This window comes from Quercus robur, chromosome 4, assembly GCF_932294415.1.
Source record: "Quercus robur chromosome 4, dhQueRobu3.1, whole genome shotgun sequence".
NCBI lineage: Eukaryota > Viridiplantae > Streptophyta > Magnoliopsida > Fagales > Fagaceae > Quercus > Quercus robur.
Window position 1 is genome coordinate 16,141,215 of NC_065537.1, and position 6,594 is coordinate 16,147,808.

The following is a 6,594-nucleotide window of genomic DNA, read 5'->3' on the forward strand; positions in this document are numbered from 1 at the left end:
CGGTTGGATCGGCTCTGGTATCACTCTGCTTACCCTTACTTTGTATTACTACAGATATTTTATGAAGAGTCTGCATGTACAATAAAGTTTTGGGATATAATTTATTAATAAGGCCTAGAGTGAAATTATATTTATATAGTGATATTAAATATAATTAATGGTAATTTTGGACTTTTCAAAAGTTAACAGAAAAGCCCAAGGCTCATTGTAGCTAGAGTCTTATTTGTTCCCTTTTGGTCTCACTCCAAGCCATATACTAAAACCCAATTGGAATGGTCCAAAAGACTAGCCCAATTAGATAATCAATTATAAGGAGAAAAACATATAGAATTTTATAAGAGTATGAAATTGTTTGTATGTAAGTGTTGGACACTTTCTTATTCTCTCTTGAACGCATTCATATAAACTGATTGAGAGACCACACTTATTGGGTATTAAGTGGAATTGGAGTGAAGATTAAAAGTGTTCCCAAGTACTTCTAATATTTGGGTTTGAATTTCACCGCACCAAGATACACTTTCTTGTTCTGAAATTTACATAGTACATGTTATTAATTGCGAATGAAGTAGATCCGTTAATTTTTCGTTGCGTATGTTTTGTATACGATATAAACATGTGTTTTTCCAACACTTAGCGTTTATGATGTGTGCTAATTCATTAGTTCTTACCACTAAATCAAACACTATAAAACCCTTTATTATCAAGGCAAAACAATAATGGCTATTTTTATTTTTGTAAGCTAACCAAATTTTTGAGTCCTTAGAGTATTTGCAACAGGCTCAACAAAGAGCCTACTTCACCAAAATATAGCAAATTTTCTTTAAAACACTCACACATCAGCCTCACCAAAACTAACAACCAAATTAGTTTTTGAGCAGTGGCTCATTGCTTGGAGCGAGCACACTATAGCTTGTTACACCAAATTAATTATGTTTTTAATCTCTCTCTCTCTCTTCATGCTAGAATACACGGAGGTCGCACTTTCTTAAGCTCAATTGTAATGAAATTAGGAAAACTGTCTTGAGTTGATTGATTTCACCATTGATGTCATCGTTGGCCTTCTAAAGGGTTGATCATTCGATGGTGGGGGTGGAGTATTCAAGCTAGCTGGGTTACGATCTGCGAGGAGGAGGTGGTTGGGCGTGTCTCACCATCGTGGGTTGTTAGGTCACACCAGTGTTGTGTCCTCATTGTGGTCATCGTTGAGGGTTCGTGTGGTTTTTTTTTTTTTTTTTTTGGGTTTGTTTGATTTGTGGTTGGGTTGATCTATGTTTCTTTTGTTTTGGTTTGGTTTGGTTTGTTGATGTTGTATTCTAAAGCTTCGTTTGGGTAGTGAGCGTTCGCGTCTGTGTTTAGAGTAGTTGCGTCCTTTTTTTTTTTTTTTTTTTTTAAGTCCAACGCCTGTCCCATGAACAGTGCAATCAGGCCAATGAACAGTAAATTCATTAATGAATTGTAACCAAAATATTTTTTTTTTATTGTTTTCAGTTTTCAGCAAAATAAGCAGTATCCAAACGCACATTAATTGTTTGATTTGGGTATGAGGCATGGTTGAGATTTTTTTTATTTACCATAGCAAGGATGGAGGAAGGGGGGGGGGGGGGCTAAGAGGGGCCATGGCCCCTTTGACTTTTCAAAAATCCTCCTTCCCTCTTGTATTTTTTGTTAAAAAAAAATAATTTTGGACATAAATTTCAATATTGGCCCCCCTAAATTTTTACTAAAAACATGTAAAATATTTATATAGTTGACTACTGTTTTTTTTCTTTTTCTTTTTTATTCCCTCTAAATGCTCATATATCATACATAACTCATTATATAAAAGTGTATTTAACGTATACCATATATAATTTAATTATATTTTATTTTTATTAAATTGATTTGTATTTTTTTAGAAATGTCATGACTTACGTTTTTTCTGCAAAGATGTTGTAAGGTTGAATTTAATCAACCATCGTATTGGCTTTATTCCGTGCCAAATTTGCTTGTATTTCAGCATTTAGTAACCCTGTATTTAGGTGGGTTTGTTGTAAGGGTAGAGAGTGAGATAGAGTGTTGATTGCTCAAGAGTGTGCAAGAAAACAGAGACTCGCGGCTTGATCTCGCGGGTGACTCGCAACTGCAAGCCGCCAGATGCAGCACATGTGCCAAGCATGCTAGAAGGTGAACAGTCATGCTAGCTGGAGCACTACAGGACAAAACAGGACAACTAGCCATATGGTTATCTCGCAACTAGATCTCGTGACTCAGTAAAGTCGCGAGGCCAAGCCGCGAGCCACCTCTGTTTTGAAAAACCTGACGTTTCACATTCTCCTCTCACCTTAGTATAAATACCCCTTATACCCACAAATGAAAGAGAGGTTCCAGAGAGAATTTTGAGAGGGAAACCCTAGAGTAAAACCAGATTGATTCACCTACAATCTATACATTAGAGTCTCTTCAAATTCCTCAACTCTCTTCCTCTCCATTGTCAAACCCTTGAGAGGCTTTTTACCAAAACCTTGTTCTCACCATATTCATTACTGTGAGAGGGCTATTTGGTGTTCTGGGAAGCAGTTAGGAAGGAACCAATCTACATTGGTTGATGCTATGGTCTAATAGCGGAATCCGGGAAGCTAGAAAAGAAAAAGGTTCGGCGCAACCTCGTTGGAGCAAGAAACTTGGAGGGCTTAGGTGCACTGGGTAGATTAGGCTTGGAGGGTCTATTGCTGTCCATGTATCCTAACTACATTTTCTAGTGGATTGTTTACCGCTTGGAGGGCGACAGAAAGGTTTTACGCCGAGAGTTTCGGTTTCCTCTTCGATAACATATCGCGTGTTGTCTTAGTATTTGCATCTTCCTTCCCTTTTATCTTTGCCTTTTATTATCTACTGTGGGTTGTGATTTTAATTTGGCTTAGATAGTTTTTCCAATTCTATATTATAGCTTTTGTTCATTTTCCGCACACTAATAATTTGACATAAAGCTTGAATTGGTTAATTTGTAAATTGGGGGTCTAAACGTTTGTGAGAGTGTCTTTTTCGGGATACTCAGGCCCAAGGATCCCGAGCCTGAGTGAAAAGGAAAGGATTTGGTGGACCGGGCCTTGACTCACCGCAGCTAACAAGCTGTTTAAGAATCAAGTGAATACAGAGAATACTCCTGACAACATACAGAAAAAAATGACAAACAAGGATATCGAAAAGTGCCAAAAATTAACAACGTAAGTTCAAAAAGAAAGAAAGACAGGATTAGCAAGACGATAAAAAAGAGTGCTGTGGGGATCCTGGGAGTTATGAAACGGTATTTCATTAAGACATTATCTGTTTGATTACAGAAAGCTCACTAGGACGTGATACAAGGTCCAATCAAGCTCAAAAATTGCAGCCTTGAATGGCTATTTCAGCCTTCAAAACTTGCGAAGTTTGATTCTCGTTGGATCCGAGTATGTGCCATAGTGGCCTTTACAGGATATCGGGAAGCAGTATTTGTTTTCCCTTAGTATTTTCTTTCTGCACAGATTTTTCTGATAGTTTTTCATGGAGAATTTCTTCTTTCTTGTGTTTCTTTCTTTTTTCTCGCTGCCTTCTTCACAACCTATCCCCTCCTTTTATAGTGGAGTTTTCTGGGCGTCCCGGGGAACCGTTGGTTCCCCTGTTTTGTTCTTTTGCAAACAGAGCATGCTCTGTCTCCATCGCCTCGGTAAGTCCTTTTTCCGTTTTCTCTCATTCTTTCCTTCTCTTGGTTCTGATTCCTTCGAAAGCTTTTGGTTGGCCATCCTCTTTGGGACGTGCTGAGGTATGCCCTTCTCGGCATCCCCATTTCTAGCGTCTTCCTCTTTTCCCTTTCTTTCCTTTTTGGGCGGAATCCTATTCTGCCATTTTTGAAAGTCATTTGTTACCATTCTTCTTCCCTATCCTGGTTCCCCGAGGTCCTTTTCTGTCTGTGCCATTGAGAGGTCGCTCGCGTCTTTTATTTCTTGTTTTTCTTCTTCTGTCTTCTTTCTATCGATTTGTCCCAGTCTTTCTTTTTATTTGTGCTTGAAGGGATCTGCGCTTATTGAGGATCCTTGCTTCTTTACACTCTGCCGTGTTTTTTTTTTTTTTTTGGACGCTTCTTTCTTTTCTGGGCTCCAGGATCCTCTGGGCCTTCCTTTTATTCCCCCATGAGTCATCCGTATCTATTGCTTTGGGCTTAGCCTGAATTTTTTCTTTTGGGCTTGACTTGTTCTTCTGTTTTGGGCTTATTTTATTATGGCCCTTTCTTTTTCGGACCTCAACAACGTTCAAGGGTGTTTTTACACTATTTGAACTTTCAAATGTAAACACTTATTTGATGTAATTTTTGTTTATATAATAAAATATCATATGTTAAATCAAAATTACAAACATTCCATGTATAAGTAATAAATAAATATTATACATATATATATATATATATATTTATTTATTTATAGCTTCCCTCCCCCCCCCCCCCCCCCCCCAAAAAAAATTCTAGCTCCACCACTGCTATAATGATTTGGAAAGAAATGGGTTTGATGCAAAAAAAAAAAAAAAAAAAAAAAAAAAAAAAAAAATTCTAATGTAGAGTTTTTTTTTTTACAAAGAAAGGTATCCAAACCTTCTCAAATATCTTATTATGACATTATATTTTACTCGTGAATTAATGCAAACTCATTAGATGAACTTATTTTAATGGTATGTAATCCATCAAATTTCCATTTTAAACAATGGTAATTGAAAGAATAGTTAGTAACTATACGTCTAGATGGAAGAGGTAAAGGAAGGGTTAACACAAAATATTGTGACTGATAATGCAAAAAATCTTCAGTAAGTCAAACGGTCCTCACGTGCTCTTGATGGGACTTGCGAAACAAAAACACAGAAAAGACCTTACAAAGAGTACCGATGTGGCACCGGCCAAATACCCTCCCAAAGTTAAGTTAAAAAGAAAATTTCTACAACTCTAGAGTGCCAGAGCTAGGGAATCATGCATACCTCGATTTATGAGGTCTTTAGGATTTTTATAGTAGTATAGAGCTGACCTCCACTTCTTGGTGGAGAAGGTATTTCCTTGTAGAGAAGATTCTTATTAATACTCGTATTTTATGAGATCCTTTCCTTGTAGAGATTCCTCTGATTATGGTTGGGCGTAGAATGCAAGGTATTTCCATACTAGGATTCTTGGAGACCACTCATGCCACGTAAGTGCCACGTGGTTTCAACAAACCGTCTCCCTTGGATCCATCTACTTTAAGGAGTCCATCTGTCGCCCTGCCTCTTTGTCCAGGTGATGAACCCGTCTACTAGTTCTTTGGTTAGTAGAATAACTAGGCCATCTCTTTTGGCGACTCCGTTACTTATGATCGCCTCCGTTAATTGAATCCATCTGCTTTGGGATTTATCCCTATCAGTGACCATAATGAAATTGCTTGCAAAGGCTATAAACATGAAATTTAGGATTTACGTTTTTAAATGGTTTTAGATAAATTATTCAAATACTATAACGCACAAGTCACAACTTTAGTAAAGGAGATTCAAAGTTGGAGACCTAGCATTTTGAGAAATAAACCAAGCCACCAAGGTTCTAAGAAAAGAAAAGTATGACCAAACTTGAAAGGATCACACTGAGTGGTAAGGTGAAACCGACTAAGCACATGGTATCTTGAAACGATAGAAAGAAAGACACTCCCACATCTATGAAACTCCCTACACGTCATGAGATATTATTAGTAAACTATCCCAAACTCCAAAGTAATGAATCCATTTCATCCAAAAAAAAAAATGAATTCATCTTTTTGTGATTTTTTTTTTCCTTGTAAACATAATATTATGTAAAAAAAAAAAAAAAATGTATGCAGGAAAGATTGAATATCTAAAGTCCTTTAAAAATGGCTTATCAAACCATAAGATTCACAAGGGATCTTCATTAAGTCTTGATACTATAACTCAATCTAAAGTCCTTTAAAAAATGGCTTATCGTACCATAAGATTGAACCACTAGATTATAAAAATGACCCCAAGGTAAAAAATCTCTAAGGCCTTAAAGTAAAATTCACCAGAGATCTTCATTAATTCTTGATACAATAACTCTCTGCATAGGGTGGCAAAATTTGACACGACCAATAAACCCGACATGACACATAAACCAAACATGACACGACACAAAATTAGCAAGTTATGAGTTAAGACTTAACGAGTTCGTATCATATTTGAATTAACACAATTGACCCATTAAATAAATGTATCGGGTTCGTGTCCAACCCATAGAACACACTTGACCTGTTTGACCCATTTAATTAAATGACATTTTACCAATATACCCTTCAAACCTTTGGTATATAAACTTATTAGTTGTTGTGGTTTATTAACATATTGTGATTGATTATTTGTGATATTAAGATATTCTTTGGTTTTGAATCATTATTTGTAGTGCAGTTACTCGTTAGTTCTGAATTTTATATTACAAAAATTCATCTGTTTGGTTTTTCCTAGTTTAGATCAATTTGGTTAATACTAAAATAGCGAAAATGCACTTTTGGTCCCTACATTTTGGGCCTATTTACATTATGGTCCCTAATTTGATTTTGCATCTATCTCACTTCCTAAAAATGA